Source organism: Haliaeetus albicilla, chromosome 4, assembly GCF_947461875.1.
Source record: "Haliaeetus albicilla chromosome 4, bHalAlb1.1, whole genome shotgun sequence".
Classification (NCBI taxonomy): domain Eukaryota; kingdom Metazoa; phylum Chordata; class Aves; order Accipitriformes; family Accipitridae; genus Haliaeetus; species Haliaeetus albicilla.
In genome coordinates this window covers 20,313,055-20,329,364 of record NC_091486.1, presented here as the reverse complement: position 1 = coordinate 20,329,364, position 16,310 = coordinate 20,313,055, and the positions used below count along the sequence as shown (strand labels likewise).

At 40.1% G+C, this 16,310-nt stretch overlaps 1 protein-coding gene across 3 annotated transcripts in view; it reads left to right on the top strand.

The window, feature by feature from the left end:
* The window catches only part of KCNH7 (potassium voltage-gated channel subfamily H member 7), a 247,811-nt gene that overhangs the window by 108,021 nt on the left and 123,480 nt on the right, over positions 1-16,310 (top strand). The window lies entirely within an intron of this gene.

Below are 16,310 nucleotides of genomic sequence, written 5' to 3'. Positions count from 1 at the left end.
ATTGGAATGTACAAATGATGTGCAGTGCAATTGCTCACCACCCGCCGACCGACACCCAGCTAGTCCCCGAGCGGCGATTCCCCGCCCCCACTCCCAGTTCCTAAACTAGATGGGACTTCCCATGGTATGGAATACACCGTTGGCCAGTTTGGGTCAGGTGCCCTGGCTGTGTCCTGTGCCAACTTCTTGTGCCCCTCCAGCTTTCTCGCTGGCTGGGCATGAGAAGCTGAAAAATCCTTGACTTTAGACTAAACACTACTTAGCAACAACCAGATTCTCTAGCCGGGACGCAATATCTTGCCACAGTGTGGCAGCCCAAATGGGTTTACCTCTGTGCTGCCAGTTGCTCTGCTTCCATTGCTGTAAGCATCCCCACAGGGCATTTGCCACCATCCATGAGTCAGTATTGAGAAAAAGCACTGGCCACTTTCCTCTTTCAGCAATATCTAATGCTAACTGGATGGCTTTCACCTCTTCAAACTGACTCGATTCACCTTCTCCTTCAGCAGTTTCTGTGACTTGTCGTGTAGGACTCCATACAGCAGCCTTCCACCTCCGATGTTTTCCCACAATGCGACAGGACCCGTCAGTGAACAGAGCATATTGCCTCTCATTTTCTGTCAGTTTATTATACAGCGGGGCCTCTTCAGCACGTGTCACCTCCTCCTCTGGTGACATCCCAAAATCTTTGCCTTCTGGCCGGTCCGTGATCACTTCTAAAATTCCTGGGTGACTGGGGTTTCCTATGCGAGCCCGTTGTGTGATCAGTGCAATCCACTTACTCCACGTGGCATCAGTCGCGTGATGTGTAGAGGAGACCCTCCCTTTGAACATCTAGCCCAGCACTGGCAGTCGGGGTGCTAAGAGGAGCTGTGTCTCAGTACCAACCACTTCTGAGGCAGCTCAAACTCCTTCATATGCTGCCAATATCTCTTTTTCAGTTGGAGTATAGCGAGCCTCGGATCCCCGATATCCTCGACTCCAAAACCCCAGGGGTCGACCTCGGGTCTCCCCGGGGTGCTTTCTGCCAGAGGCTCCAGGTAGGGCCATTCTCCCCAGCTGCAGTATAGAGCACGTTTTTAATGTCTTGTCCTGCCCGGACTGGTCCAAGGGCTACTGCATGAACAATCTCCTGTTTAATTTGTTCAAAGGCTTGGTGTTGCTCAGGGCCCCATTTAAAATCATTCTTCTTCTGGGTCACTTGATAGAGAGGGCTTACAATCAGACTGTAATTTGGAATATGCATTCTCCAAAACCCCATGACACCTAAGAAGGCCTGTGTTTCTTTTTTATTAGTCGGTGGAGACATAGCTGCTATTTTGTTAATCACGTCCATTGGCATCTGACGACGTCCATCTTGCCATTTTATTCCTCAAAACTGGATCTCCTGTGCAGGTCCCTTGACCTTACTTTCTTTTATGGCAAAACCAGCTTTCAGAAGGATTTGGATTATTTTCTTCCCTTTCTCAAAGACTTTTTCTGCCGTGTTGCCCCATACGATGATGTCATCAACGTATTGCAGATGTTCCAGAGCTTCACCTTTTTCCAGTGCAGTCTGGATTAGTCCATGGCAAATGGTGGGGCTGTGTTTCTACCCCTGGGGCAATCGATTCCAAGTGTACTGGACACCCCTCCAAGTAAAGGCAAATTGTGGACGACACTCTGCTGCCAAAGGGATTGAGAAAAACGCATTAGCAATGTCAATTGTGGCATACCACTTGGCTGCCTTTGACTTTAGTTCGTGTTGAAGTTCTAGCATATATGGAAAGGCAGCACTCAGCGGTGACGTAACTTCATTCAGGCCGCGATAGTCAACTGTTAGTCTCCACTCCCCATTAGACTTTCACACTGGCCATATGGGACTATTAAAGGATGAGCGAGTTTTGCTGATCACTCCTTGGCTCTCCAGTTGGCGAATTAACTTGTGGATGGGAATCAGAGAGTCTCAGTTGGTGCGATATTGCTGCCGGTGCACTGTCGTGGTAGCAATTGGCACTTGTTGTTCTTCAACCCTCAGCAACCCCACAATAGAAGGGTCTTGAGAGAGACCAGGCAGGGTAGACAGCTGTTCAGTGCCCTCTGTCTCCAAGGCAGCTATACCAAAAGCCCATCAATACCCCTTTGGGTCCTTAAAATGCCCTCTCCTGAGATAGTCTATGCCAAGGATACACGGAGCCTCTGGACCAGGCACAATAGGGTGTTTCTGCCATTCATTCCCAGTTAGGCTTACTTCAGCTTCCAATACAGTTAACTCTTGGGATCCCCCTGTCACACCAGAAATACAAATGGGTTCTGCCCCTTTATAACTTGATGGCATTAGAGTACACTGTGCGCCGGTGTCTACTAGAACCTTATATTCCTGTGGGTCTAACGTGCCAGGCCATTGAATCCACACAGTCCAATAGACCCAGTTATCCCTTTCCTCCACCTGGCTGGAGGCAGGGTCCCTCTAATTCCGGTCAGAGCATCCAGTATTCCTTCTTGTAAAATTGGCTCAGAAGTCCATTTAAGAGGATCAGAAATAAGATAAGCCCTTCTACTCTGTTTGGAAACTGGAGCGGCATTTCTCCTGGTAGAATCCCCTTTTGTGGTGGTTTTTCCTCGCAGCTCATGTACCTGTGCATTTAGGACCGAGGTAGGTTTTCTATCCCATTTCCTCCTGTCCTCTCTATGATCACATAGGTAAAACCACAGGGCACCTCGCGGTGTGTAGTTTCTATATTCTCCCTCTTGGGCAGAGGAGCGCTCATTCCTAATAGCTGAGACATTGGTCCTCACAGGTGGGCAATAGGACATATCGTCTTTGAATTGCTGGAAATCCTCGGACAGCTTCTCCACAGCCGAAATGCAGGCTTGTAGGGAGGAGGAGAGATTTTCTTCGTATTGACGGAGTTGGCGAGCCACTTCATCCACTGTCAGTGCCTCTTCGTCTTTCCAGGTCATTATTGCCAGTGAGTTGGCATAGGACGATGGTGCACTCCGTACAAACTTCCACCACATGGGGCGCGTGCATTGGACTTCGTCTGGATCTTTGGGTAACTGTGGGTTGTCGGGGTCATGATGAATCGTCTCTAGCACAGCTAATTCCCTCAGATATTGGATACCTCTTTCCATGGTGGTCCACTTGCTTGATTGACATATAACGTCTTCCTTAAAGGGGTACCTTTCCTTCACACTTGACAGTAGTCGCCTCCAGAGGCTGATGACTTGTGTCCCTTTTCCAACTGCCTTGTCAATGCCACCTCCCCTGGCAAGTGATCCCAGCTACTTGGCTTCCCTACCTTCTAATTCCAAGCTATTAGCCCCATTGTCCCAGCATCGGAGGAGCCAGGTGATAATATGCTCACCAATATGGCGGCCAAAATCTTTTCGCGTATCCCGCAGCTCACTCAGGGATAGGGACCAGGTTATTACTTCTGCTTCTGCCTCTTCCTCCTGTTCCCATGATGACCCTGGTTCACCTTCATCCTTCGCAAAGCGAACTGATTTTTTTGTATATTTCTTTTTCTGTACAGGGACAACTGATACTGGTGCAGGTTGGTCCAGTTGCAGTATCACTCACCGAGTTTTGGATAACTGCAGTGTCTGTCACCAAGGTTTGGGTAGCCACAGTGCTCGTTGCCAGGGCTGGAGAGGCCGCAGCACCCGTTGCCGAGTTTTGGGTGACCACAGTGCTCATTGTTCTGTTGTTAGGTCCAGAGACCTTCTCTTCCCCTTGAGGGTACTGAGTGGTGTCGAACACGGCTTGATAAGCATGGGCCAGGCCCCAGCATGTTGCGGTGATTTGTATCTCTCTGGAGCTGCCGGGGTGACAGCATACCTTTTCCAAATATTTTACTAGTTCCTCTGGATTCTGCACTTGTTCAGGGGTGAATTTCCAAAACACTGGAGGTGCCCACTTTTCTAGGTACTTGCCCACACTACCACACACCCTGCCACTCATAATTATCCAGCCTCGGGGCAGATCTCTGGGTGATCTTCTTAAATAGTTGTTTAACCTTAAACAAGAGCTGAACCACATCAGGAGCATGCTAATTCCTAGCAGTAGGGCTAGGACCGTGCTGGTCCCAACATCCCAAGAGTATTCAAATTTTTCAAAATTCTCAAACACCATTGTAACTGGACTGAAAGAGAAAGGAGAGGGGAAGAGAGGTATCCCACCCATAGACTGGTTTTCCAAGGAGGAAAGGTAAACGGTGTAATTATTAATAGTTTCCCACAGATGGCTCCCGCAGTATAAAGGCGACAATGCTGAGTGCAAATACCGGATTAATCCTGCAGCCGATGACTTTATCATAGCATAAACCAGTGTTATACAATACAACAAAGCAAAAACCTTAATCCACCTCCCACGGATGATAAGCAGCAGAAGAGGGACTACATACGGCAAGCGAGGTGATACATAACAGAACTTTAAAAACCAGAGCAACAACTCTAAGAACACATAAATCAACATAATGACCAGTGACTATTAGACCAATATAATGAATGCTTATAACAAATTTGTTTTAACAAGCTCTGGTCAGGTTTGTCATTATCTCAACCCTTCAGGCCCCACGTTGGGTGCCAAAATGGACTGTCGTGGTTTAACCCCAGCCAGAACTAAGCACCATGCAGACGCTCACTCACTCCCCCCACACCCACTGGGATGGGGGAGAAGATGACAAAAAGAAGTAAAACTCATGGGTTGAGATAAGAACGGTTTAATAGAACAGAAAGGAAGAAAATAATAATGATAACAATAACACTAATAAAATGACAACAGCAATAATGAAAGGATTGGAATGTACAAATGATGCGCAGGGCAATTGCTCACCACCCGCCAACCGACACCCAGCTAGTCCCTGAGCGGTGATTCCCCGTCCCCACTCCCCAGTTCCTAAACTAGATGGGACGTCACACAGTATGGAATACACCGTTGGCCAGTTTGGGTCAGGTGCCCTGGCTGTGTCCTGTGCCAACTTCTTGTGCCCCTCCAGCTTTCTCACTGGCTGGGCATGAGAAGCTGAAAAATCCCTGACTTTAGTCTAAACACTACTGAGCAACAACTGAAAACATCAGTGTTATCAACATTCTTCACATACTGAACTCAAAACATAGCACTGTACCAGCTACTAGGAAGACAGTTAACTCTATCCCAGCTGAAACCAGGACAGACTACAGGAAAAAATTTAATGTATCCTGACTGTAAACTATTCATCTATGTCTTCCGGAATCCATAGAAAGTATAAAGCAATAGCCAAGGGAGTAAACTACTCCCATTTACTTCAACAGGTGCTGACACAGAGGCCAGTGATGATAATTTAAATGTCATTGTTCATCCAAGTACATATTGCAAAAAAGAGAAAATATTGCAGAGAACTGCAATAGAGAACTACACAAAAGCTAAAGATCATCCTAGATTAAAACACAGAGAACATCAGATTTGTCAGCCTGAATATTGATTAATCTTATTCAATCACATTAAGCTAACTCAGATGAGCTACGATTGAAAAATACAACCAATTCTGACTGTCAGCACAAGAATACAGACAAGTCCGTTGTGAGCATTAATTTTGAGTAGCTTTTTAATATCAGCTAATACATCACACAGGCAGGAAAGGGGCATAATGGGTTTGTTTCCCTAATGGACAAAGCAGGTTGCCAGATTTGGTGAAATAGTGCTGAATAGAAATGAGCTAATAAAACCTGGTATTTGTTACTGTAATTGCCTTTGATGGAGTAGGTTTTTCATATTCCAGAATAAAAATTTGAAGAATTTGCACCATATTCCATTGGGCAATAAAGCCAAAACGGGTTTGCATTCAAGTTATCACAAAGTGCATACAGAGACAAGATTTGTCAAAACATTTTGAAATGTGTGATGATGTCTTTAATGCATGTCAAAGAGGTATTGAACTATGACAAATAAAGTTAAAAAACATGGGTTCTGTTTGATGTGCTAAAATGCTGGATACATTTCTATTTGGATCCTTCTATTAAGCCGATTCTCTGCATGACTGTCACAACCAAATATAATGTAAACAGCAGTTTAAAAAAATCTTTTAAAATAACTAAAACTCAAGATTTTTTAATGATAAAATCAGAATGCTGGGATTTAAAAGTGTTGTGGTTTAACCCCAGGCGGCAACTAAGCACCACTCAGCCACTCACTCACTTCCCCCCACACCCAGTGGGATGGGGATGAGAATCAGAAAACGCATGGGTTGAGATAAGAACAGTTTAATAGAACAGAAAAGAAGAAACTAATAATGATAATGATAACACTAATAAAAAGACAATAGTAATAATAAAAGGATTGGAATATACAAGTGATGCACAATGCAACTGCTCACCACCCGCCAACCGATGCCCAGTTAGCCCCCGAGCAGTGATCCCCCCCAGGCCAACTCCCCCCAGTTTCTATACTAGACGTGAGGTCCCATGGTATGGAATACCCCTTTGGCCAGTTTGGGCCAGCTGCCCTGGCTGTGTCCCCTCCCAACTTCTCATGCCCCTCCAGCTTTCTTGCTAGCTGGGCATGAGAAGCTGAAAAATCCTTGGCTTAGTCTAAACATTACTTAGGAAAAACTAAAAACATCCATGTGTTATCAACATTATTCTCATACTGCATCCAAAACATAACACTATACCAGCTACTAGGAAGACAATTAACTCTATCCCAGCTGAAACCAGGACAAAAAGTATCTTCTCTTTTTCTTCAGTCACAAATATTCCCCATTTTAAAAGTTTAAAGTGTATAAAAATTGTCCTCTACAGAGTTAAATTTGGAAACTGATGGCATGATCTTTGTCATTTCCCTACTCATTGTGTTGTCTTATTAAGGTGACAAGATATGGTAACAGTATCTGAATGCTTTGTCATTTACATCTAGTCTTAAGACACAATTACAAATAGTGTTCTATGTCTATTTTAAAAATGTGCATTTGGCATGTTTGACTAATCTTTTTCACCCTCCTTTCTGGTCAGAAAGGTCACCACTATGTAATGGTGTCTTTTTTCTACCATCAAGATAGAAAGGAGTTGGAAGACGTATAGTTTTATATTTTCTTCTGAGACTGAAAAAATACATCCTACTGCAAATTATTTCTTTCTGTGATGCAGAATTTAGACTGTTTACTACATACAAACAGTGAACCAAAAATATTAATATATGACATATCAGAGAAAAGCTTATACTTTGTATAATACTGGCAAGAAAAATAGAAGTCTATGGGGGATCAGAGTCCCTGAGGATGTAATTCTAATTTTTCAGTGGAAAAAGTAGAGACAGAAAATTTGATTCAAGACTGACTTGCATATGAAGACTAATGATCAGAGTAGGAATGTATTTATAAACCGACATAAAAAATAAACCTGAGCCAAGTGTTGAATACCTACAGGAACATACCAAGGTCATATTCCTAAAGAGACTAGGAGCAATGGTACCTCTGATCTCTGATATCTCAGTGTCAGTCCCCAGGACCCAAGGAGACTCTTCTGCTTGCTCTGTCCCAACATGATAAAAACATGATATAAGCTATTATTTTCCTGAAGATAATGACTCTTACTATTGATATACTGGACTAGATTGAACTGTGGTTTGACATTTTGTAACTATTTCATACTGTTTTCCTTATGTTCTCTATTACTGCAATTCTTGTATGCATCCTGGCATAATATTGCATCATGAATTCTTGGGGGCAGATCCTCAGCCACGTAACATCTTTTTTATGCTCTTGTAGCTAGCAAGAAGTAAATTACACTAGCAGGGAAGCTATAGCTCCCTCTTGTACAAGAAATTCTTGAGTAGCATAAAAGCCAGGTGAGTACCCATCCTACGCGAATTCAAAATAAAACACAGGAATGGGCCATTCCAAGAGCAAATGGAACTGATTGCACTTGCAGGGGAAGTGTACATTTGACTTTCAACACACAGCTGTTTTTCCATACTACTTGGTGCCTGGAGGCTCCATATACTAATTAGGTCTGTATTACCTGTTACAGACATGATCAACTGAACCCAGATGAGAAACTATGTTTTGAAGTCTAAAGTAAAAATTCAATTGCAAATGTATCATTCTTTCTAGCGTGTCACTGATGCATATATACTGCACTGAATTTCTAGTATCAACAGTGACTTGTAGTTCATTTTTAATCACTTCACTGAAGCAGGATTTCATAGACAACAGACACAAGGCTTTCTTCTGAACTAGTTCCTAATAACTGTTAGCATGAAAATTTATCATTTAAGAAAACCTTAATTCAAAATTTCATTTCATTCTACTTTTCATTTAATTTTAGTCATATTTCATTTCATTTTACATTGTAGGTGGCATTTCATTGTCACCTACAACATCCCTGTCCTGGTTTCAGCTGGCATATAGTTAACTGTCTTCCTAGTAGCTGGTACAGTGCTGTGTTTTGAGTTCAGTATGTGAAGAATGTTGATAACACTGATGTTTTCAGTTGTTGCTCAGTAGTGTCTAGACTAAAGTCAAGGATTTTTCAACTTCTCATGCCCAGCCAGGGCACCTGGCCCAAACTGGCCAACAGTGTATTCCATACCATGTGACGTCCCATCTAGTTTAGGAACTGGGAAGTGGGGGGCAGGGATTTGACGCTCGGGGACTGGCTGGGTGTCGGTCGGCAGGTGGTGAGCAATTGCCCTGCGCATCATTTGTACATTCCAATCCTTTTATTACTACTGTTGTCATTTTATTAGTGTTATCATTATCATTATTAGTTTCTTCTTTTCTGTTCTATTAAACCGTTCTTATCTCAACCCAGGAGTTTTACTTCTTTTCCTGATTTTCTCCCCCATCCCACTGGATGGGGGGGGAGTGAGTGAGTGGCTGCGTGGTGCTTAGTTGCTGGCTGGGGTTAAACCACGACAATCTCTGAATCTTTGGTTCATATATACTCATCAGTTTTTCAAAGACTGTCAGTATAGAAGGCATTTAGTTCTGGGTCTTTTTTAATTCTGCCACTTCGGCCAAAAAAGAAGAGGACAATGTCAGAGTCCAAGATGAAACACAAGAAAAAAACCAAAAGCACAACAGAACTGCAAAGAGAAATCTGGTCACACTGAGAAAAGTATCAAAATGTCTAGTTACCTGAATAAAGCCAGAATTTCTATTTTCTACCTTGCATACTCTATTTTTGAACATTGTTGGCCAAATACATAGCAAGCATATCTGGTTCTCTATTAATGTCTTATCACGGTATGAATGGGAATGTGACAGATAGTAGAAATAGATTTTAAATTCCAGAAAAGTTAGCCACCATATTCCTTCATGAAGAAGACTTGCTGTACCTTTCTGGAATAAATATTTCATCAGTCATTTGGGTTGATTTTCAATAACGTGAATCAGAATTGTGAATAACTTGGGCAGAGTTATTTGCTCAAGCTTGTCTACAGCATTGCTGGAGAACCTGTAATTAAAACAAGGAAGTCTCCTGTTAAGTCCTTGATATAACCTCTAGGAATATTGGTAAAACTTTAATACAAATTTCATTTTAAAAATAAGATACTTTAGGGCAGGGTGTTACTGAATATTCCTATTATCAATTAGAAAAGTAGTCAGACTTATCACTATTGTTGGCATGGATCTTCAGGAAACAGATATTTCTGATCAAGATATCACTGTCTCTTGGAGGAGCTGGAGCAAAAGATCCTGCCCTAAAACTTGTTTCTATGTTAGTCCAGTTGTTTATATAGTGCTTTCACATATATTAATGTTAATCTGCTGTGAATTTTTCAAGATGATCAGACAGGAATTTCTCTGAAAGCAAATCTGCACTTGGTTAGATCATGAAAATATTTAATCACCTGTAAGTGTTTTCATTTCAAACTGCACTAGAATCTGGCCATACCTGTCATATGATTCTCCTTAAGGTACAATTGGAACTTTGTACTGAAACTCTCTGAAACCATTTGAGAACTACTGTAAATTATTAATGAAAGAAGGAGCTGCCAAAGAACACACAAACAAGGTTGGCCATGGAGGCAAATCCTCAGGCTTTGAAGATGGCCATGCTTGTCAGCTGAGTCCCACAAGTTATATATTTTTAATGGAAATGCAGAATTCTTTTGTGCACGGGGTCAGGAAAGTGCAGCATCTGCCCATCTTATTTACAAGTAACATCTTTTGTAATAAAAGATTTTGCTTCAACAAGAGATATCATTTTCAGAAGATAGAGCAGATCTTTTTAGTAGGCAAGTCTGTGTTTTCTGTTTCCTTATCTCTTCCACATGTAAACATATGTAAGCAACTGCTCTATGTATTGTAAATATGTTTTTATTCTTACAAAATACACAATCACAACTTAATTCAGATTTGGACTTGGTCTTCAATCATTTGAAAGATGACAAGTATATTTCTAATTTATAATTAATAAAATAATTTTATCTTATAATTTATTTTGTCTAAATTTATAAACTCTGGATCCAGAACCTGGCTCAGGACTCTCTTGTGCTTCTTCTCTGTCACTAATTCCAGTCAAAATGCTATATTTTACACAGCCATAGATGAAAGAGCAATGATATGAGAGGTGATTTTACTCAGAAAATTTTGCAATACTTTTAAACCAAGTATATTCTGTATTGGCTCACTGCTAAAAGTTTTAAAGACTGTCACAAAAGGATAACCATGTGATGAAGCTACTGATAGACAAGGAGTATTCTTGAAAATTTGTATTCTGCTCTAACACAGAGCTTTGTTTCTACTTCTTCTAAAGTTTTAAACAGTTATGGAGATATGACACAATTACAGCAAGCAAGCTTAATACATAGGTCAAGTCAGGCCTAGAGGCAAGTACACGTTGCTGTTTATGATGTACTAAATCTAAGAAAGTGAACATGTTTGGAGCCTTTTTGATGATTAATGATCCTTGCCTTTCTCAATTAGAACAATGATACATAGCTGAAGGAGAGTGGTATATTTTTATTTTCTCAAGTCCTTCCAGTAAGAATAAGGTATTTCCTTTTCAAAAGAGGAGCAGCAAGGGAGCGGCAGCAGAAATACAGCCAGATACAAGCTGCAAGTGTTTCACTTACTTTCTGTAGAAAGAATATGCAAAAAAGTATACACCCTAAGCAGGCATATACCATTTTGATAGACAAGGAAAATAGGCACTTATGTGAAGATGCCTTCTTCCTAAATCCAGGAAATGCATGGAGTATGAGAAGAGGAATGGATTCCTTTTAGAATAACATTTATCACATCTACCTGCAAGCAAAGTATGCTTTTCCATAACTTTTACTTTGATGAGTCCAAGGACTTGGAACTCTTTTATGAAGGTCTGTCCAGTAAAACACTATATATAGGTCTGATTATTGCGAAGTAAAGGTCAGGCTTTGAACTACCTTCTGGCTTTTCTCCCAAAGCTAAAAATACAACCTATCCCAAGTGACAGAAAAGATTTTCAGCCGTGATATTCATTTATTTCTTCTAAGCTTGTGATATTTTCTTCAAATCAATAAACCTATATTTAGTATCCTAACAGTAGAGAACAAAATGTGTGTTTACTGGAAAATATTTGCATTTAAATGCTTAACTAAAAGTGGCAATCAGATACATTCAAACTAGCATAAAGATAATACATATACAGGAGCATGAGCCTATTTCTGTGCAGAATGACCTTAATAGCTTCGCTTAGCATTACAGGTAATTTAGGATATGACACTATGACTCTAGTGACACATAGGTACTGTTACAGTTCTTGACAAATTTCCAATAGATGAGATAGCTAACAGTTAATGACTCTCTATCCCTTGCCCCATAACACCTGCTGCTAGCAAATATTCTTAGTATATAATGTAAAATGCAAAGGAAACATCATTTTCTTTAAATTTAGCAGTACTGTTTATGACAGATTTGTTAATAATTTAGACTGCAGCAGTCCTTAAGTACTGTATTACCCACTTGTTCACGGATTATTTTTTAAAAATGTCTATGTATTCCATAGGTATGATTATCTGACTGAGAAATAATTTATGAACTAAAAAGAGCAATTCAAAAATTTGTAAGGTGTAACTTGTAATTTAGAATATATTATTCTGAGGAAAAAGAAATCTAAAAAAAATCTACAATAATTCTCCATATTCCAAAATTTCTAAGCATATTGACTGTAGAGATCCAACAAATCGGGAGCTTTGTACCATGGTATCTTACAGTTCCACAGATTGAGAGTTCACTGTAAACTTCAAGAAGGAAATGCACAATTCCTTGCCGTGCATCAGGGAAGTGAATTTATAACTAGTCTATGTTAGGGATAGCTCACTTCTATTTATTCCATTCAAAATGGTGCCATGGCTTTAGCTGCTTTTATGCCCTTATTTCTAGAAAGGGAAGCTGTGGAGTTATAGTGGCTGCCCTTCTAATCATATATAACCTGCAGCTTCTGAATAACAGCAGGTTTTCCACAGCACTCCCAAGGACAGTAGACATGAAAAGAACTTTCTTCTCAATTTTTCAATTGCTTTCATTTTTTTTTAGTCAAATTGTTGCAGCAGAAAAGAATACTCCAGTCTGAACAGCAGTGATATTGCATAATGCAATGCAGATCCATTTAATCATCATTCACACGCTGATGAGGAGGTAGATGGAATTAACCGTTGACTTGCTATTAATACCATAACAAAGGATAAAAATAATCCCTTGAGTTTATAAAAAGTATTGGAAGGGATGAGGAAGCTGATTGAAAAGCAGATTTTAGAAGGTAATTCAGTTGCAACAGGAATGTTAAAGTTCAAAGAACTTCAATGCCATCAAGTCCCATCTGCTATTGCAGAGCATCACACCAAATAATCTGTTTACTAAACTTACTAAGTTCCAACTTAAACACAGTTAGGGTTTTCGGAGCGAATCCGTGAAACGCTGTTTCAGAACTTGATTATTTTGAGGATTATGTACCTTTATCTAATTTCCAGCTGAGGTGTGTACCTGAGCCATTAACAACCATTTCTTCTGCTGCTGGTGTTGACTTTGGCTCAAATATTTCTTATCTCATCCCCATGTGGTTCCATACAGGACTTGTCTGCCCCCTTAACCTTCACTTTGTAAGGCTACATATCAGTTTTTCTTAGGAAGATAAGCCTCTCATTCTCTTGGCTACCCTTCTCTGCACCTATTCTGATTTCAGTTTAATTTTCTTGAATTTGAGTACCCAGAATGGTAATTAGCATTTCAGATGAAGTATCAACAGTGTCTTGTAAAGTGGCATTCATATGTACCTTATGAAATGCATTTTAGGATCTCATTTGTCTTTTACACAGCTTGTTTCCTAGTTAGCCGCTAGCTTCAAGTATCACCATCATTAGTTTATGTTTGAAGATACCCATTCTGGAGGACCTGAGCAAAACTACTTTACAGATCTAAAAGCTGTTCCAAGGTCACAAAATCCACTTCCAAACACCATTCATTCCATAGGTTAGTATGGCACCAGTATACATCTGTGAATAGTTCTCCAGTGCCATTTAGATACCTATTTAACTGAGGGTTTAGTAATCATAGCATACTGTCATACCTACTTCATTGATCAATGCAGGAAGCTTCATAAATGTAGATAAGGTATTTTCCAGACATTTTGTAATTCACATTGCAAGATGAGCTATCATAATTGCTTGCCTGACAGTAGTTTCTCATAATTTATAATGTCTTGATATATAATGCATATCCTGTAATGCATTTCAACCAATCTGTAACTATCACAGTCAATCATCTTGGAACAGTGTCACATTATGAGCTGCTTTTAAGTCTATAGTAAGTGTTCTGTTTCAAAAATTTGTTGTATTACAGTAGGTAACATTGTTTTACAACCAGGCCTGCATAAACCCTACAGGATTTCACTGAATAACTTGTTTGGCCCTGGCAGGTTTCAGTCCTTAAAGGCCAGGCAGCAATGAAAGCAATCAAAGACTAATTCAAAATATACACTTTTCTCCTGTTAGTGGAACATGACTGATGTCAACAACTTTGTTATAAAATGAAAGTTTTACACTTGCCTAGAAAGCAGTCAAGTTCAGGTTTTTAGCTGAAACTTTCTGACACCTGTTAATATTATCATTTAAGGAATAATCAGCACTGCCTTGGCCAAAACAAAGGTAATCATATCATAGGCACAACTGATACACACAGCTGAGGCAAAATTTAAGCTGGAGCTTTCTGTTGCTTGATACTGCCAGAGAAATGCTCAGTGCTGGCAAAAGAATTGACCCTGTATAATCTATTTAATAAGGTAGTTAGGACTAACTGTTTCGGAAAATGAATCTGTAACCATAAACAGCTTGTCATTGATGCTGGAAGAATTAGTCTTGTCCTCAGTCTGCTTCAAGTGCTTATTCTTGACCCCATGTTACCCCATTACACAATGGGATATGTGTCCCTCTAGTGATCTGGAACAGGGAGGAGAATTGAGTTAATATTAGCCAACCAAAAACCAATTTAATTTTAGTTCACTATGGTTTCACATAGTCACACAATCATCTGTACTTGCACAAAGGAAGGGGTTGCACAGAGTGGAAATTATCAGTCCAAGACAGGCCAGGACTGCTTATTTTTGCCAAAACATTGGCTTATGCTGGCGTAAAGCTTCTGCAAAATTTAGCCTTTAGCTCCACTGCCTCAAACTGCTACTCATATGGATAGTGACTGCTCTTTGAAATTGTTAACACTGTAAAGTAGACAAAAAAATAATTTATGGAAAATCTTTTAGTAATGAAGATGCTGCTGAAGATGAGAAACTGTATTAACTACCAGCAATTTCTAAGCAAGTACTCACATATAATGATCGTAATTATAGTATGTAATACTTTAAGTTTTTTACATATCATTTACAAAAACCTCACAAATGTGCAGAACTTACACATTTCACCAAATGTAATTCCTTTCTTGTCAAATATTGTATAAATATGACATAAAGAATTCTCTTATACCAACCACCAGGAAAAGCGTGTAATACACATTTCTTCACTGCAAGAATAATCTATGTTCTGAGAAGCAGCAGCCTGAAGAACTCAGTACTCTCCTAGCCCAAAGGAAACAGAGTCAGTCAAACACTCTCATGCTGCATCTCTGTGGAAAATGAATACAACCTTTTTCTCATTACTAGACCTGGTGGGGACAGAAATTCCATTCCAGTCAGGACTGTGAAAGCTTGGAATGTAGCTTTATTCTGGGGAAAAAAAATTAAGCTTGAAAACATACTTTCTGGAAAGAAAAGTCTCCCTCAAAATTTTCAGCAGTCTATCCAAAAGTCTTTTCTTGCATTTTAATGGGTTTTTATGGTGCATTCCATTGTGTTTTGTGTATGTTCCTCTTCCTTCTGAGCAGAAAAATTCTCATCATGGACTCACAGTACCCAGCTGTCATCAGAGAAAAACAGCTTTATGATCTGATCTAGAAGGGATCTGGAAGGAAAATTTCCCTCACTGAAATTGGCTGGGCCAGGGTGTTCTAAAGATGTAGCTCTAAATAATTACAGTGAGTCTTAGATGCCTAATTCAACCTACTTTCAATTTTTAACACCTTTTCAAAGTGAAAACACACTTGGAAAAAAATATTGGATTGATCAAACTTTCAAATATTTGCTGCTATTTTTAAAATCTCTCAAACTTGCACTGAAACTAAACAAATCTGTACAGCTTTTACATGAAGTCATAAAATATTCAACCCAGGATGCCTCTGTTTCACATATAGGCTTATGCATTTGTGAGTGAATTTGATAACTGGGTATTCCTATGCTTTGTCAGTATATACGAATGGCTTGCGCATACAGGCAACCTGAAGTTTCTCTTCTTTCACTGTCACCAGTCTGCAGTTTGTACTGGCTGACCATGGGTACTGGTTTCATCCATCTGTATCTAGAATCTTCCCTCCACTTTTAAATGTAGCAGAGGAGATAAATAGGATATCTAAGAGAGGCCCTGGAGTTTTGCGGTACAAAACTGAAGTCAAAACATATTTTAAAGACAGAAAAAATGACACCGGAGCAAAAGATGCAAATCTAGGCTAAGGTGTGGTGGCAGTAACATGAGATAAAACTGTTAGCTATGGGATAAAAGTCTTGATAAAAAATTAAATCCTTACAGTCTCAGTTTGTGCATGTCTGTATGTCTGTCTTTACAAGCAGACATCTCTTTCTCTCTCAGCCCTGCAGCATCAGTTTCAGCAGTGGCTCCCTCAGTCATCAATTTTTTTCTGAAAATTCCCACCAACCCAGCACCTTGTCAGTTTAAGCTGGTGTAGCAATTGTAGCCATGGGGTTTCTCATTTTGCTGTACGGTGATAAGATGCAGGCCACTGCTCTTCAGTAGCATCTCATTGTTG